At 41.1% G+C, this 19,375-nt stretch overlaps 1 protein-coding gene across 4 annotated transcripts in view; it reads left to right on the top strand.

The window, feature by feature from the left end:
* Positions 1-19,375, top strand: part of SPATA13 (spermatogenesis associated 13) — a 237,369-nt gene that overhangs the window by 105,339 nt on the left and 112,655 nt on the right. Inside the window, exon 1 of one of the 4 annotated variants that reach the window (XM_060770928.2) lies at positions 7,457-7,693. The exons of the other annotated variants lie outside the window; for them this stretch is intronic. The gene's annotated coding sequence lies outside the window, so the exon portion shown is untranslated. Of the gene's footprint in view, positions 1-7,456; positions 7,694-19,375 lie in introns of those variants that run through there. 4 annotated transcript variants of the gene reach the window in all.

Raw genomic sequence — 19,375 nt, 5'->3', positions numbered from 1 at the left:
ATTATTTCTTTATACCCTGCCACCTTCTCCCATAGGGACTCTGGGAGGCTTACACAGTAGCCCACAAAGGTGCCATACAATACATAAAATAAAATACATCAGCATATAAAATCAATAACACATTACATAAATTGGATATATAGATTAAGTAGAAAAAATGCTATTAAATAGAATCAGTAAAATATGACAATAACAGTTGATTTAAAATCCATAAAGCAATGTAGCAGCCCAGCTGTATGCCGGTAGAATGTAGATATAAAGTGCTAAGTAATTGGCAATCAGTTCTAGCAACTGTCTGGACATTATAATAAGCCTCCTGAAAAAACCAAGCTTTTAAACTCTTTCCAAAACTGTTGTAATGTGGAGGCTTGTCTAAGTTCCCTGGGGAGGGTGTTCCAGAGCTGGGGGGGGGGGGCACCACGGAGAAAGCCCTCTTCCTCATCCCTACCAAATGCATTTGAGACGGAGGCAGAACCATATTGTTTTTATACTGCTTTCAATTGTGTTGTTATTTGCTTTATCCGATGTTTTAATTGGTTAAAGCAGTGGTTCTCAACCTGGGGTCCCAAGATGTTTTTAGCCTTCAATTCCCAGAAAGCCTAACAGCTGGTAAACTGGCTGGGATTTCTGGGAGTTGTAGGCCAAAACACCTGGGGACCCACAGGTTGAGAATCACTGAGTCTGATGTGATTTACATGTGTGTTTTAATTGTAATCTTGGGCATGTCCCTTGTAAGCTGCCCCGAGTCTCCTAGGGGAGATGGTTGGCGGGGTATAAAAATAAAGTTATTATTATTATATTCCTGGCAGATCTTAGAGCTCGCACCACTTCATAGGGAGAGATGCAATCACAAAGATAGGCTGGACCCAAACCATGTAGGGCTTTATAGGTGATAACCTGCACTTTGAATAGGGATTGCAAACTTATCGGCAGCCACTGGAGCTGTTTCAATAAGGGGTGTGGTATCTTCTTTATAGTTAGCCTCAATTAGTAACCTGGTTGCCACAATGTAAGTGGAGAAGCTGGAGATGAAAAAAAAAACATACTTAAGGTAGTAACAACTACATCCAAAGAGAAGATGAAGACCAAGCCAGAACCTCCCAGTGGCAACTGGCGGGTTCCAGATCAGTGAAATAATGAATCAATTCCGGATTTTAGTATAAACACTGAAGAACCAATTCAGGCTACTGAGCCAGAACCTCCCAATAAACACAGACTCAAAATAGGAGATGCCCTATGGATATGGACGACCCCAGCTGCCTTTCAAAGGTTCTTCTTCTGTTCAATATTTAAATATTTTTCACTTTGAATCAATGTTTGCACTTCCCATTTTTAGTAAGGGCATAGCAATTCAAATAGACCATGTTTAGCTGTTCTGCTGGATGAAAGTGAGGTTATAAAACATTCCAATAATACACCCTAAGGTGCTTGCATAGTGAGTTATGAATCAAATATTTAAAGATCTTCATATATGACAGATGCCTGCTCAGAAGTTAGCTCTGGTGTAGCAGCTGTCAGGCATGCAAAACACCACTCCGTACTTTGATTTTATTAACCTGCTCTTTAAATATATTTAAAGTTTAAACGAAGGAATGCCTAAAGTTTACAATCTTTAAAGTGGTTTTGTCTCCAATCAGTGAAGGGGCCCTGGTGGTTCAATGTGTTCCAGTGTTTCTTAACCTGAGGATCGGGACCCCTGAAGGAGGGGTCGTGAGGGGGTGTCAGAGTATTTCCTGTTGGTCGTGGGGGTTCTGTGTGGGAAGTTTGGCCCAATTCTATTGTTGGTGGGGTTCAGAATGCTCTTTGATTGTAGGTGAACTATAAATCCCAGCACGTACAACTTCCAAATATCAAGGTCCAGTGTTCACATTTGGGCATATTGAGTACCCATGCCAAGTTTGGTCTAGATCCATCATTGTCCTCAGTGCTCTCTGGATGTAGGTGAACTACCACTCTCAAACTCAGGGTCAATGCCCACCAAATCCTTCCAGTAGTTTCTGTTGGTCATGGGAGTTCTGTCTGCCAAGTTTGGTTCAATTCCATCGTTGGTGGAGTTCAGAATGCTCTTTACTGAAGGTGAACTATAAATCCCAGCAACAACTTCCAAATGACAAAATCAGTCCCTACCCTCATCAGTATTCAAGTTTGGGTGTATCGGGTATTTGTGCCAAATTTGGTCCAGTGAATGAAAACACGCCCTGCATATCAGATATTTACATTACGATTCATAACAGTAGCAAAATTACAGTTATGAAGTAGCAACAAAAATATTTTATGATTGGAGATCACCACAACATGAGGAACTGTATTAAGGGGCATTAGGAAGGCATTAGGAAGGTTGAGAAACACTACACTGACCTCACAACCTCTGAGGATACTTGTCATAGATGCAGGTGAAACGTCAGGAGAAAATGTTTCTATAACATGGCCATATAGCCAGAAAGACCTACAACAACCCACTGTGCTACATGTTGCTGGATAACAGGTACCAGTATCCTTTCCAGGGCTACTAGACAGTGCAGTAGAATGAAAACTATATCAATGCCATTCTTGATATAGTAGATAAATCAGTGATGCTCTCTTTGAACTGATCTAGCAATTGAACCAGTCCCCATTAGCCACCAAAATATAGAGTACTCGCTATACCAGTTATCGTCAGATATACTCAAGGTCTTTCATTGAGGATACAAGTGTTGAGCTCAGCCTGAAAATTATGTGACTGCTCATGTTGATGTTGTTCATTCGTTCAGTCGTTTCCAACTCTTTGTGACCTCATGGACCAGCCCACGCAAGAGCTCCCTGTCGGACGTCACCACTGCCAGCTCCTTCAAGGTCAATCCAGTCACTTCAAGGATGCTATGCATCCATCTTGCCCTTGGTCGGCACCTCTTCCTTTTTCCTTCCATTTTCCCCAGCATCATTGTCTTCTTTAAGCTTTCCTTTCTTCTCATGATGTGGCCAAAGTACTTCATCTTTGCTTCTACTATCCTTCCCTCCAATGAGCAGTCAGGTTTTATTTCCTGGAGGATGGACTGGTTGGATCTTCTGGCGGTCCAAGGCACTCTCAGAACTTTCCTCCAACACCACTCATGTACAATCACAGTATTTTGTTCATTAGGGCTAGTCGCATATCTCTCTAACAGATGGATACATCAAGCAGGACTGGGCTTCCTCTCAAATGATTACATTTAATACAGAAAGGCTTAATTAAGTGTGTGTGGAGGAGGGGGGAGGAAATGGTGAGAAGTGGACAGAATGTTCTGACATGCTGAGATGTTAGGAAGCATAAACAAGAGCGCTCAGAATGAATTGCAGAGATTAGCAATGACTAGTGTTTTATATTTCAAAATGTTTTCACCATAACACGAAATCCTTTCTTACCTGAAGGTGTCCTGTATTATATTTTTTCTGTATTTGAATCATATTTGTGTGAATTTGTGTGTGTTTAGCAGAAAATAGCAAAGTATCTTCGCTCGTGTCCAATCATATATATGCCTAAACATCTTCCCAATACTTAATCAGTGGCAAGAGAAACTCTGAAATTTTGCCATTGTTTATAGAACATGGGCCCAAATGAGACTAGAATCACTTTAGTAGTCTTCAGGAACCTTGATGTTATTTGCATTGTACCACGCATAATCCCCAGTGGTATGTGATATGTGGGGATAATGGAAATTAGTCTGACATTTCTGGATGGGCCTAGATTGGGTAACACCGCACTGTTGTTGTTCATTCGTTCAGTCATCTCCGACTCTTCGTGACCTCATGGACCAGCCCACGCCAGAGCTCCCTGTCGGCCGTCACCACCCCCAGCTCCTTCAAGGTCAGTCCAGTCACTTCAAGGATGCCATCCATCCATCTTGCCCTTGGTAGGCCCCTCTTCATTTTACCTTCCACTTTCCCCAGCATAATTGTCTTCTCTAGGTTTTGCTGTCTCCTCATGATGTAGCCAAAGTACTTCAACTTTGTCTCTAGTATCTTTCCCTCCAATGAGCAGTCAGGCTTTATTTCCTGGAGGATGGACTGGTTGGATCTTCTCGCAGTCCAAGGCACTCTCAGAACTTTCCTCCAACACCACAGTTCAAAAGCATCTATCTTCCTTCGCTCAGCCTTCCCTAAGGTCCAGCTCTCACATCCGTAGGTGGGAATACAGGGAATACCATGGCATTAGACTACACCGCACTAGACTACTTCCATTTGCTCTGACTGAGGTTCCTTGTACATTGCCATATAAAATCCAGATTATCTGCTTTGAACTGGATTATATGGCAGTATGGAATCATATAATCCAGTTCAAAGCAGATAATGTGGATTATGTGAATTGATAACCTGGATTATATGGCAGCGTACAAGGGGGCCTGAGGATGGATCTACACTGCCCTTCATACCAGGATCTCATCCTAGATTATCTGTGTCTCCAAGATTACCTGGCAATGTAGACTTGGGCCCCTTCTACACTGCCGCATAATCCAGATTATCAAATCAGATAATCCATATTATCTGCTTTGAACTAGATTATATGAGCCCGCATTGCCATATAATCCAATTCAAATAATATAATCTGGATTTTACATGGCAGTGCAGAAGGGATCGCAGTAGCACACCGGGTGACCCATTTCCCCATTCCTGACCAGTGAAAGCAAGATATATATGTATATGACCATAGATCACGATAGCATTTTCTACCAAATATGATGAGTGAAAATACTATCTTCTTTACACATTCGGTCACCTTTTGAGCAGAAGACAAAAAGTAAGGTTATCATAGGCATTAGTCAAACTGACTGCCTATTTTAATCCAGAAAAGATGTCCTTTTATTAACGGTAATATGCTGCCATGTTTTTTCAACTTTTACATGTTCTTGAGCAAGCAACAGAAAGAAAACAAATATAATGCTGATTGGTGTTCTGGAATCAATTCAAAACACAGATAATTAGCAAATATAGTCGTAGCATCTCAGGCCCCTTCTACACTGCCATATAATCCAGATTATCTGTTTTGATGGCTGTAAACCAACCTGAGTCCCTCTTCGTAGGTGAGAAGGATGGGATAGAAATGCCTAAAAGAATAATAATAATAATAATAATAATAATAATAATAATAGGATTTATTTATCGAACTGCAAAGACTCTTGCACAAGCCAGTCAAGGTGGTCCCAGTGGTGATCGGCACACTGGGTGCAGTGCCTAAAGACCTTGGGCTGCACTTAAACACTGGGATCTGCATGCATCATTGGCTGATACATCACACAGTGTTATGCCTCTGCTTGTAGTCTGTCTGTGCGATCTTCTTGCAGCAGCTGAGGATGTGATCTATTGTTTCATCTGCTTACTTGCAGAGTCTGCATTTGATTACTCTGCTGGCTGTTGTATTGGATCACACGTTGGACACTTTCCAAGTGTCTAGGACGGTGTGATGTATTAGCGAATAATGCATATCATGTCAGCTTTTCCAGTTGTTTCTCTTCAACCCTGCTGTCACCTGGGATTGCAACACTGACGATCCATACTTTGTTTTTTAACACGAATGTGAGGTCAGGAGTTTTGTGCTCCAGAACTCTTTCTGTCTGAATTTGGAAGTCCCAGAGGAGTTTGACATGTTAATTTTCTGTAACTTTTTCCGGCTTGTGATCCCACCAGTTCTTTGTCGCAGGCAGATGGTATTTGTGGCACAAGTTCCAATGAATCATCTGAGCAACAGTGTTATGCCTCTGCTTGTAGTCTGTGCGATTTTCTTGCAGCAGCTGAGGATGTGATGTATTGTTTCATCAGCTTCCTTGCAGAGTCTACATTTGGGATCTGTTGTCGACTTTTCAATTCTGGCTTTGATGGCATTGGTTCTAATGGCTTGTTCTTGGGCTGCCAGAATCAGGCCCTCCATCTCCTTTTTCAGAGTTTCATTTGTGAGCCACAGCCATGTTTTTTCTTTGTCAATTTGACTATTATTATTATTATTATTATTATTTTACTGACACAAAAACACAGTATGTCACAGCAAATGAGATCTATATGCTGGATTTCACATCACAGAATCACAAGTTGAACACTTCCCAAGCATTTAGGACTGTGTGATGTATTTTCGAATGATGTGCGCAGATCCAAGTAAGGTGGCCTTTTGCAGTTGACAGATCGTGATTTTGTCAATGTGTATTGTTTCCAAATGCCGGCTGAGATCTTTTGGCATGGCACCCAGTGTGCCGATGACCACTGGGACCACCTGTACTGTTTTATGTCAGAGCCTTTGCAGTTCAATTTTGAGGTCTTGATAGCGGCTGAGTTTTTCCTGTTGTTTTTCCTCAATGCGACTGTCACCTGGTATGGCGACATCAATAATCCAGACTTCTTTCTTTTCGACAATCATGATGTCTGGTGTATTGTGTTCCAAAACTTTGTCAGTCTGGATTATTATTATTATTATTATTATTAGGTTCTTGTGGGGTTTTTCGGGCTATAGAGCCATGTTCTAGAGGCATTTCTCCTGAGGTTTCGCCTGCATCTATGACAAGCATCCTCAGAGGTAGTGAGGTCTGTTGGAAATAGGGCAATGTGTTTATATATCTGTGGAATGGCTGGGGTGGGGCAAAGAGCTCTTCTCTGCTAGAGCTGGGTGTGAATGTTTCAACTGACCACCTTCATTAGCATTTGAAAGCCTGCCTGAGCCTGGGAAAATCTTTTGTTGAGAGGTGTTAAGATGTGCCTGGTTGTTTCCTCTCTGCTGTTTTGCTGTTGTAATTTTAGAGGGTTTTTTTTTAATACTGGTAGCCAGATTTTGTTCATTTTCATGGTCTCTTCCTTTCTGTTGAAATTGTCCACATGCTTGTGGATTTCAATAGCCATTGAAATCCACAAGCATGTGGACAATTTCAACAGAAAAGACAAGACCATGAAAATGTGTAGTCTGACATGTAGAGAAGAGCTCTTTGCTCCACCCCAGCCATTCCACAGATATATAAACCCATTGTCCTAATTCCAACAGACCTCACTACCTCTGAGGATGCTTGCCATAGATGCAGGCGAAACGTCAGGAGAAATGCCCTATAGCCCGAAAAAAACCACAAGAACCTAGTGATTCCAGCCATGAAAGCCTTCAACAATTTATTATTATTATTATTATTATTATTATTATTATTATTATTATTATTATTATTATTATGAGTCTGGACTGCCAGATAATTGAGATAAACAGAAAACCTGGGATCAGATCCTGGGATATAGAGCCTGTCTAGAAGGGCCCAAAAAGCCTTACCAAAATGCAACCCCCAAGGATACCATAGCACTGAGCCAATGCCATTAAAGTGGCTTCAAACTGCATTTATTCTACAAGGTGGGTGCATCTTGCTTCTTTCAAGGCAGCCAACAAGGCTGGAAGAGAGGAGGCGGTGGGCGTGGCTGAGGTTAGAATCCGAGGCCTCTGATTGGTCGAGACGGGTTCTTATTCAAAACAGCGAGGTGTTCTGAGAACGTGCTGAATAATCCATGTTAAAAAACCTGGAGGTACCGACTGTACTTCGCCCAGGCTTTAGGAGGGTAAATATTAGTCAGTCTCAAGGCAGCTGGACCCGGAGGCATTGCTAAGGAGGAAAAGGCTGAAATGGTCACTTTTTAGAGGAGATCATAATTAGGGGTCTACTCTGTCCAGCAGTGGAAGGGCTTTGCGGATGCCCGGTGTTTCTCCTGCTCTCTCTGCGGCCAGGTAAGCATTACCTTTTCTCTTGTTTGATCTCCTGGAAAGTTACAACAGCAAAGGAGAGGGTTGAGTGTGTGTGTGTGTGTTGCTGGAAAAGTTCACCGAGCACGAGGCTAAAGCATTGTCGGGGATCGATAATGCCTGAAAAGCTTGGTCTTCGAGTTATGTTTATTACAGACCCTGTGCTAGAAAGCCCAGAACAAAGAGAGAGGGAGAAGTGGAACCCGAGACCCATTCACCATTCATTCAGACTTAACTGCAAGACAATCTGCATCAAATAGGGCTGTAAATGACGTGTGCCCGTGATCAGTAAGACAAAGTGGTGCCAAACTGCATTAATTCTGGAGTGTAGAACTATAATTCCCATAAATCAAGGTGAATTTTCCCCAAAGCTCTCCAGTATTTTTTGTCATGGGGGTTTTGTGTGCCAAGTTAGGTCCAGGACCATTGTTGGTGAGGTTCAGCGTGCTCTTTGATTGCAGGTGAACTATAAATCCCAGTACCCACAAAGGCTATAAATCAAGGTGAATTCCCTCCAAACCTCTCCAGTATTTTTGTTTGTTTGTCATGGGGGTTCTGTGTGCCAAGTTAGGTCCAGGACCATCAGTAGTGGGGTCCAGAATGCTCTTTGATTGCAGGTGAACTATAAATCCCAGTACCTACAATGGCTATAAGAATTTCCTCCAACCTCTCCAGTATATTTTTGTTTGTCATGGGAGTTCTGTGTGCCAAGCGAGGTCCAGGGCCATCATTGGTGGGGTCCAGAGTTCTCTTTGATTTTGGGTGAACTATAAATCCCAGTACCTACAAAGGCTATAAATCAAGGTGAATTCCCTCCACCCCTCTCCAGTATATTTTTGTTTGTCATGGAAGTTCTGTGTGCCAAGTTAGGTCCAGGACCATCGTTGGTGGGGTCCAGAGTTCTCTTTGATTGCGGGTGAACTATAAATTCCAGTACCTACAATGGCTATAAATGAAGGCGAATTCCCGCCAAACCTCTTCAGTATTTTTCATTGGTCATACGGGTCCTGTGTGCCAAATGTGGCCCAGGTCCATTGTCAGCAAGGGTTACAATGCTCTGACACGATGCAGGGTAAACTACAACTTCCACTATGTGGAATCAATCCCCCAAACTGCACCAGTATGTTTAGTTGCTGGTTAGTTCTGCTCTGTTTGTTGTGCAGACAGACTTGAAAAGAGTAGGAAAGGGTTAAGGGAGGAGCAGTGGGCGGGATCATGCAAATTGCACACCAATGGCGAGAGTAAGAAACACTGGGATGTCTGTGGTGGAGGAAATAAATCAAATCTAGGATGAAATTTTCCCGGAGTGAAAGGATTCCTTGGGTGGTGAGCAGTATGGTGTTTGGAGATGACATTTGCAGAGTTGGGCTACATGTTCATGGCGCTCTCTATAACCTGAAATGTCATTGGAGGGAGGGCTTTTGTAGTCCCAGAGCTGGGCTTACGAAGGATTGAAAAGCATTTGCCCAGAGGTGTGAAAAGAGCAAGTTATCTTATGTATGGAGGAACACATTCACATTATTGTTGCCATTCCTGTTCTGCAGGTGTTCAGCTTAGGTTCTGTCCATGCTCAATTCTCCCCATGCAACTGAAAGTTTTTATTTTGCAGTATTCACAGTGACTTTGGCCCTTCCGGTGTTTAGGAATGGTGGGAGTTGAAGTCCAAAACACCTGGAGGGCCCAAGTTTGGCCATATCTGGTGTAGATGCACCTTATGACTCCTCCAAGCAGCATGGCTGGAGAGTTCTGGGAACTGTAGTCAAAATACACACATACTTTGTATATTATTGTTGTAATCTTGGATCTGTATATACATTCTATGCAACATTATGTCATGTATGAATATATTTGAAGTATACTGTACCTAGGTATGTGCAAACTTGGACCCTCCAGGTGTTTTGGACTTCAACTCCCACAATTCCTAACAGCCTGAGACCCTTTCCTTTCCCCCTCAGCCGCTTAAGCGGCTGAGGGGGAAAGGAAAGGGTCTCAGGCTGTTAGGAATTGTGGGAGTTGAAGTCCAAAACACCTGGAGGGTCCAAGTTTGCCCAAACCTACTGTACCCCATCTCGAGCAGTGAGGACAGACAGGTCATAAATACAAATTATTATTGTTGTTATATAGTATTCCAAACCTTTGGTGTGAAAATGCAAGATTTTGACTCTTAACTACTGACTTTAGATCTTTGAAGGTTCCCAAAGTTAGGATTGGAGCTCAAGCACTTGGTGTAACCCACTCTTATATCGGCTTACTTCAGAGTTTTTGAAGCAATGAAACCCTTGTGAATATTTATTTGCTCGTTCTGCTCTATCAGCTTCCTTTCTTCAGCCTTAAAACAAACGGGGCAGTAAATGTGTCTTTTGAGAACTGGCAGTGGAGTGAAACTTGTACAAGGTCTTTCCTTCTTCAAAAAAAGAACCCTGAATAACATGATGAAAGGCTAACGTAACATTATTTACTCAGGGTTACCTTGACATCAGGATCGTAAGAGAAGCAGAATTTGAAAACTCGATTGTGACTAACCCATGCATTGTGTTAATAAAGGAAAATGTTTATTATATTTATTATATCTGTGTACTTCATTGTTTTGACCGTAATGCCCTAAAGGCCCCTAATCCTGTTTGATTTTGGAAGCTGGGGAGGGTCAGCTCTGGTTAGTACTTGGATGGGTAACTGCCAAAGAATAGAAGAACTAGATCTAAATATTGTTGCACAATGAATACTGGATTTAGAAGTTCAGAAAGACATTTATTTTGTAGTATTCACAGTGACTTGGGGAGATTCACATGTACAGCTGGCTCATTGAAATGGCTAAGTCATTTAAAACATACTTTTCAAGCAGCCCAATATCAAAAGACAGAAATGCGTAAACACCTCAGGAGGGTATTTACCAGAACTAGTTTTTGTTCAATTATTGCATTTTTATATTGTTTGTTTTGCTTATTTATATTGTTTCTTATATTTTATTTATTTTTTCTTTATATCTTACTGTTGTATTCCTATGTTGTATATTTGTATTGCTGTATTATTGGGCTTGGCCTCATGTAAGCCGCCCCGAGTCCCCTTGAGGAGATGGTGGTGGGGTATATAATAATAATAATAATAATAATAATTATTATTATTATTATTATTATTATTATTATTATTTGAAAGACAACAAGATGAATCCACAGCAGACAAGATCACTCTGCTGGCTGTTGTATTGGATCACATGTCGGACACTTCCCAAGTGTCTAGGACTGTGTGATGTATCGGTGAATAATGCATGCAGATCCCAGTAAGGAGGCCTTCTGCAGCTGACAGATGGTAATTTTGTCAGCGCCGATTGTGTTTAAGTGCAGGCCAAGGTCTTTAGGCACAGCACCCAATGTGCCAATCACCACTGGGACCACCTTGACTGGCTTGTGCCAGAGTCTTTGCAGTTCGATCTTTAAATCCTCATATAGTGTCAGCTTTTACAGTTGTTTCTATCATCATCAACATCATCATCATCATCATCATCATCATCATCATCATCATATAGATTTCAACAGCTGGATACAATGGTCAAACATGGAAGGTTTAACCAAGTTCCATATAATGAACGATTTTGCATCTGTGGAGCTTCAGAGGTAGAAGGTATCACACATGTCCTGTTTAGTTGTAACTTATATAAGAAAGAGAGAAACCAATACCTTGGAGCATACATTATACAAAATACACACTCGGATCCTTATAGTAAAACTGCATTTTTATTGACCGTCCAGAATGTTAAAATAACACACAAAATTGCCCTTTTTAAAGCAACTCAGCTGAGAACTGCATATTTGGAGTCGATTGAGGTAAACTGTAGGGGTGATGCAGATATTTTCTTTGGATCTGGATCTTGATTACTTCTTAACAGCTTGTTTATTTTAATTTTTCTTGTACTGTGGGTTGTATGCTGTATGTGTTAAATGTGTTTGTCAAATGTTTTGATACAGCCAATGGGCTAGTCAATAAAACATACCACCTGATTTTATAGGCTATATTTCAGAGGAAGAAAATGGAAAAAAAAATCCCTCTGAGGGCCTTTCTAGACAGGCCATATATCCCAGGATCTGATCCCAGGTTTTCTGTTTATCCCAGATTATCTGGCAGTGCGGACTCCTATAATCCAGTTTAAAGCAGAAAACCTGGGATCAGATCCTGGGATGTAGGCCTATCTGGAAGGGCCCAAAGAAAACTCTATGAACTTAATGGGATTACTCTAAATCAGCAGTAAACACTGGGGGGTTTTAAGAAGAGGTCGGATGGCCATCTGTTGAGGGTGCTTTGATTGAGTGTTCCTGCATGGCAGGGGTTGGACTGGATGGAACTTTGGATCTCTTATTTCTATTATTTTAGGTGCAAGCACATCTCCACTTAATTTTTTCTCCAGGAGTATAAGGGGCATTGGTAATACTTCTGGTTCTCTCCTTCTCTCTTTTCTCTCTCTCCTTTTTCTTTGCTTTCCTTTAACATTCATGCGTACATTTCATGTGGTGTCAAATTACTTGTGTGGGAGCACAGATTGACTCATAAAACTAAGAAAATAGAGAGCCCAAGAACATCATGTAAAGATGCTGCTGAGTTGTAGAATGTCAGAGCCGTTCTTTCTTCCCCTTTGACACCTTCTTCCCACCTGTCTGCAAGTGAACTTTTTGAATTTTCATCACAAGTCTTATTTCTCCTCTGGGAACTCTTAAGAACAGTTGGTATGGTCCAACTAGTATTGGACCAAGAAATGTAGCTGCCTGAGGCAAAGCCTCAAATTGTGTCCTCTCACGAAAAGATACCTATTACCTGAAGTTGGCTGCTCACGTTATTTCAACAGGTGAGACAGGGAAAAAACAATTATCACTGCTTTCCATCTGTGGCACTAAAACAACAGCAATAGATCAAATAGTTGGCTCTCCTTTCATAAGTGCTTCACTCTTCCTAATAATAGACCCAGATCTGGGCCCATAAGGATTGAAAAACATTTGCCCAGGGGTGTGAAAAGAGCATGCTATCTTAATGTATGGAGAAGCAGATTCATGTATATTGTTGCCATTCCTGTTCTGCAGGCATTTCCAGCCATTTACCAGCTGTTAGGATTTCTGGGAGTTGAAGGCCAAAACATCAGGGGACCCACAGGTTGAGAACCACTGCCCTAGATAATAAGTGGTCATACTTGGAGTTATGCACTTAGGATGAAAAATACGAACCTTGGATCGCTTCAGCATTGCTGTGAAAGGAGAGAAAGGTCTTGCCAGTTGTGAAGAATAACAGAGAAGGTGCTTTTTAGTAAGGCCTGCACCCATATAAATGGTGAAGTGTGGTGGGCCTTTAGCAGTTGTAGAATCAGCTTGTGTTTGCATTCATAATGCCATACCTGTTCAGTCCTGAAATGTAGTCACCATCTCCTTGGAAGATTCAACTAGCTGGTGAAACTAGGCCAGTTGTGTATTTTCTATTAAGCTGTATGCTGGCATCTAGAGTAATCTAGAGTAATTCCTAGAGAGGTGTTCTCTCAGATTAAAAAAAATAGTATTTGCCACTTTTTCAGGGGTCCTGCACCCCTAACCCCCATGAAAGTGAAGGGCTTATTGTACATTTATGTTTGTGTAAGTTCTATGCAGACATTACAGTAAACTTGTGAACCACTGTCTTAGAGGGACTTGTCATGTTTCTATTTGGATACATGGATGGTGTCTCAAACTCTACAATGCAGAAAAGCCAGAACAGCTATGTATTCATTCCAAGCTCCTTTTCTTCTTCCTAATCCTGTGAAATGGATAGAGAAGAGAAAAGGGTATTTGGTGATTTCTTTGGGATAAAAGGAAGCAAGCATCTGGTCTGTGGATCTGTGGGTATTTTGTCGGCATGCATCTCAGAAGGAAAAGCAGTGGCAAAATCACGATTTCCTTAGAACTTGTGCCAGACTGAGAGGACAAATAAATCTAAAATACGGAAAAGCAGCCAGTGTCTTTTCTTTTTAATGAACTCAATGTGTACTTTGCATTCAGTTTTTAAAACCATTGTTAAACACAACCACACGAACTCAAGCTCTTTCTTTTCTAAGAGTGAAATATTCAAAGCTAAGCACTGACATTTTAAATCATTACAAGGAGCCAGAAATGTGTGGCTTGAGTCATTAAAATGTTATTAAAAGGCAGAAGGGTCCAATTTACTGTAGTTCTCAACAAAATACCTGACACAGCTGGGCAATGGAGTTTCAGTGGAGTCAAGCAAAAAGGGAGAAAAATATTCATATATTACTGCACTGTCTGCTGATTCAGATGTTGCAGATTGGTGTGACAAGTTCATTACTCTTTTAAGATTGGAGAAAACTTTAATATGCCTCTTGTACTGATTTTTCAATGCACTGCAATGCGTTTTCCAGTATAGGTACAGTTGAGCTCTGAACTTTATTTTATTTTCAGTTACTGTCCTATTTTTCAGTGGATCTTCCTATATATCTGCTTTATAGTCCACTGCTTGGTTGTGAGCTACTTTTTTGAGATGTCAGTTAAAAAGCAAAAAATGCATGAATATTTTTAGTGTCAAGTGTTGTTTTAGTATTATTTTGATATATTCAAATTGATATTCACGATAGATTTGTAGATTCATTGCTGGAAATCTGCTCTTACTAATAATGGGGAAATGTGTTGTTGACGGCTTTCATGGCCAGAATCACTGGGTTGCTGTGAGTTTTCCAGGATGTATGGACATGTTCTCTCCTGACGTTTCACCCACATCCTCAGGCACTCTCAGAGGTTGTGAGTTCTGTTGGAAACTAGGCAAGTGGAATTTATATATCTGTGGAATGTCCAGGGTGGGAGAAATAACGCTTCTTGTCTGTCTGAGGCCTTATCTGGAAATGTATCCAGATAAGGATTCTTTAGGTTTGAATATTTTCAAATTACCATTATCAGTTATCACTCCACATTTGTGGGTTTAACTCTTGCAAATTTGATTATTTGAAGTTTTGATTAACATATTGCTTTGAGGACTCTCAAGGTCTTCCAGCGTGACTCTACATTAAATTTCTGCTGGAAATGGCAGATAATAATAAAGCCTATTGGAATGAAATATTTCTGTCCCAAGAATAGATGATATTCACTCTGGAGGACTTGGAAAATACCTAGAAATGACTTATATTGTTGGATGTGGATAAAGGAAACTGTGGATACAGGGTTGTACTGTGCTCAGTGTTCGCTTGCCTTTTGAAATGTATTGCATTGGTGAAAACTCCCGTAATGAGCTACATTGTGATCAAACAAAAGAAGCTTACCTGTCACTTAATGATATGCCAGTTACAAGTGTTAATGACATGCAGATTGGAGCAGATGTTCTGTGGAATATAAGAAGTGCCACTTTATCAGCATTTAAGTGTTTGCTGCTGGTAAGCAGTGGCCAATTTAAGGAAGTAGAATACAGATATAATTACCAAGAGCTATATGACTTGTGTGAAGGAAACACATCATCATCTAAAGTGTTCTTTTTGAAGGGAAGGAGAAATTGGCTTGGGTAAATACAATTTTATTGTATGGCTTTATGTATATGCAGATATATATTCTGTAGTTTGCATTAATGGAAATTTGCATGCTGTATGCTTTGTTGTTCATGTTGTACTGTGCTTTCCTTATGGTAACCCTAAAGCAAGCCTTTCATCTGGTGTACAATCTGGATAATTCTATTTTCAGTTGTACTCGTGTGGCACCACGAGATGCAGAGTTAACCTTAAGAAATGGGGCCACAAAATGGAGGCCGCGACATGCAAACCACAGAAGAGCAAACCATAGACCACTTATTACAATGCAACCTGAGCCCTGGCACATGCACAATGGAGGGCCTTCTTATAGATACACCAGAGGCACTCCAAGTGGCCAGCTACTGGTCAAAGGACATTTAATAGAATGCCAAGTTTTTAAACTTTGTGTTTTCTCAAATACATCACAACTGTACCCTCAGTTCACTTCTGATATTAATTATAGTTGTACAATACACCTATTCCTAGATCAGTGGTTCTCAACATGTGGGTCCCAAGGAGTTTTGGCTTACAACTCCCAGAAATCCCAGCCAGTTTATCAGCTGTTAGAATTTCTTGGAGTTGAAGGCCAAAACATCTGGGGACCCATGGGTTGAGAACCACTTCCCTAGATAATAAATGGTCATACTTGGAGTCATGCACTTAGAATGAAAAATATGAACCTTGGGCCACTTCTGCATTGGTGAGAAAAGAAAGGTCTTGCCAGTTGTGAAGAATAACACAGAAGGCGCTTTTTAGTAAGGCCTGCACCCATAGAAATGGTGAAGTGTGGTGGGCCTTCAGCGACGTAGAATCAGTCTGTGTTTGCATTCATGATGCCTATACCTGTTCAGTCCTGGAAATGCAGTCACCATCTCCTTAGAAAATTCAACTAGCTGGTTGTTTTTTGTTTTTTGTTTTTTTTTTTTTTGTGTGTGTCAGGAGTCGCTCCTGTTGTGAGAGAATTGGCCGTCTGCAAGGACGCTGCCCAGGGGACGCCCAGATGATTTTTTGATTTTTTTTTTATCATCCTTGTGGGAGGCTTCTCTCATGTCCCGCATTAGAAGCTGGAGCTGATAGAGGGAGCTCACCCGCCTCTCCCTGGGAAACTAGGCCAGTTGTGTATTTTCTATTGAGCTGTATGCTGGCATCTAGAGTAATTATATGTGTTTGTTTTTCATGAAACACATCAAACAGGTCTGCTCTGTAATGTGTAACTTGATCCTACCTAAAAGAGAATTCGGAAGCATCGAGAATGACACTCTAGACTATTCAATCTTAGTCTTCTGTATCCCTCACAATGGAAATGAGTTCTGCAGTATCTGCAAACCGACCACATACTGTGACGGAAAAGACAACTGGTCTGACTTTCCACCACAGAAAAGAGAGGCTTCAGTGAGAGAATGTTAACTGTTGTTTCTCTTTGGAAGCATCATGATGTAAGGCAGTTAATTTTTACCGAGTAAATAATGATTAGACCATTGGTTAAAATAGACCCAGAGGGCCAATGGTTACCAATGGGAAGCCAAACATTACGGTTTTTCCATTGAACTGTAGGTTGGCATCAGGGGTAATTGTGACATTAATTAAAGAAGAGATCTTTGTTGGATTTTAAGGTGCCTATTGGCAAAAGTTGAGGCAGAATCAGTTTTACAAACAGAACTTGTGTGTGAACAACATAATGCAATGTTGTCCATTAATCTCTGCAGACAACTTTCCGATATTGCAGCTTCAGAAGAAGATTCCAGATGCCTACTAACAGATTTTGCAAATAAGGGATTTTCACAGACTCTTAAACATAGGCACCAACTTTTAGAACATAAACTGAACTTTGCTCATTTTTCGTGACAAGTACTCTAAACAGTTTGGGATAAATGTTAATCAGAAGCCACAAATGTTCCAGTATGCATGACTCAGAGAACATTACAACTTTAGAGACAGGCTGTTGGTTCAGAAAGTCACCATTGAAGTAGGAGAATGGAGTTAAGGATACTTGTTTGGAAATAGGTTCTGTATTAGCTGAGCAATTAATAGAGCTCACTCAGAAGCCTTGTTGCAATTGTTTTCAGTCTAAGTTGAAATCTAGCCTGGAACAATTTTGGGTTTTAGAAGCAACATAGAAATATTTTCATGATGGTCTCTGGTCCCAGCAGGGGAGGTATGAAGGAGCTATAGTTATATTCTCAATCAGAAGAGTAATTTCTTCTTTCAGTGTTGTCTAGCTCTGGTACACCTGATCTCTGCAAGCTTCATGGAGCTGAGTGCAAGCCACAGTAGTCCTCTGATAGACTATTGCAAGGATGTATGAGCCTCTACATATTTTGGGGTTGTAGTCTTTGGATGTAAATATGTAACCATTATAGGCTGAGATCCTACATGGTGATTGCATAGCATAAATCTACATCTGTGGAGTTATGTGGAAGTTTCACTATGCTGTCCTTCTTTTGAATTTTGATGTTTTGAAAGCAACAATATATCTACCAGTGGGGAAGGTGCAGTGGCAATGAGATGGTATAGTTCAGGCCAAAGCAGTAATAAATAACTATGCACAGTGTGACCTGAAGAACCTCATGCACAATGGTGATGCTTGAAGAACTCCGCTTGTGCAACCATGAATTGAATTCAACCATTGTGTAACAACCAAAGAAAAACAACCACATGTACAAAACACCATAACAAACATGCATGGCACCAATAGGATTCCAGCATCTTTTTATTCTTATTCTATTCTTATTCTATTTTTCTTACATGAGTTAAAGATAAATGATATGATTGCAATCCATAAGTGAAAGTGATTACATTGGTCTTCCATTCAGTTTCATATAATCATAGAGTTGGATGAGAGCTCGTAGGCCATCCCGCCCAACCTCCTGCCAAGAAGCAGGAATATCACATTCAAAGCACCCCTGACAAGTAGCCATCCAGCCTCTGTTTAAAAGCCTCCAAACAAGGAGCCTCCACCACACAGTTTTATAAATTAAAATAGAAGACACAAGGAAAGAAGATCGGAATGGCAAATGAAATGATGGGTGCAGCTCCACCATGACAAGGTCTAGAAGCAGATAGAGAGAAATAGAGAGAAGACGAAAAAATAAGAGGCTGCATCAGCTGGACATAAACTTGAACGAGAGATAACCAATTAATACCAAATACTATATTTCAGAGGAAGGAACTGACAAAATAATTTCTGAGTATTCCTTGCCTAGGAAAATTAATGGAGTCATCCAGGCCTGTAGCGAGGGGGTGGTTTTAGGGGTTCAACCCCCCCCCCCCGAAATGTTTCAGATTTTTTTTTAAAAACTGGTTTACTCATGAATTTGAACTGGTTAACCAAATCCCTATGCTAAGTCTATGAGATGGAAGAAATTAAGAGTCCCTCCAGAACTGTAAGCACCATCTCAAGCAAATATTGACAATTTATTCACACTGTCATTACTTGCAGCAATAGCTGATGTAGTGAAGCAACCAAGTTGGGATGTGTGTGTGTTGAATGCTCTCATTAAGGAGGCCAGACTTGGTGGAGGTGGTTGACAGGGGCGGAACTGCAGGCTATTGAAGGCTGCTCTGCCCCCTGCTGTGCTCTTTGCTTCAGCGTGAGTTAGGAGGCAGGTTTTAATCCCCCCCCCCCGAAATTTTCAACCCTCTCCAAAATTTTCAACCCCCCCCCGAAATTTTCAACCCCCCCCCCCCCCCCCGAAATTGTCAACCCTCCCCGAAATTTTTTTCTGGCTACGGCCCTGGAGTCATCATATGTAAACACTTTTTTTTGTGTCAGGCGTGACTTGAGAAACTGCAAGTTGCTTCTGATGTGAGAGAATTGGCCATCCGCAAGGATGTTTTGATGTTTTACCATCCTTGTTGGAAGCTTCTCTCATGTCCCCACATGGGGAGCTGGAGCTGACAGAGGGAGCTCATCCACGCTCTCCCTGGATTAAAACCTCTGACCTGTCAGTCTTCAGTCCTGCCGGCACAAGGGTTTAACCCATTAAACATGTGGACAGATGACTTATAGCTCTTTTTATTTTGAGTGATAGCAGATCATTTTGGGGCAAAAGATCAGACAGATCATTTGGACACAGCACAACCAGGGCCAATTCCCTAAGACGATTCTCTGAATCATTTTTGCAAGTACTTCCAAGAAGAAAGATTATTTT

The sequence above is a fragment of the Anolis sagrei genome, chromosome 3, assembly GCF_037176765.1.
Source record: "Anolis sagrei isolate rAnoSag1 chromosome 3, rAnoSag1.mat, whole genome shotgun sequence".
NCBI lineage: Eukaryota > Metazoa > Chordata > Lepidosauria > Squamata > Dactyloidae > Anolis > Anolis sagrei.
Note: the sequence above shows the minus strand (reverse complement) of the source record. Positions and strands in the feature narration are given on the sequence as shown.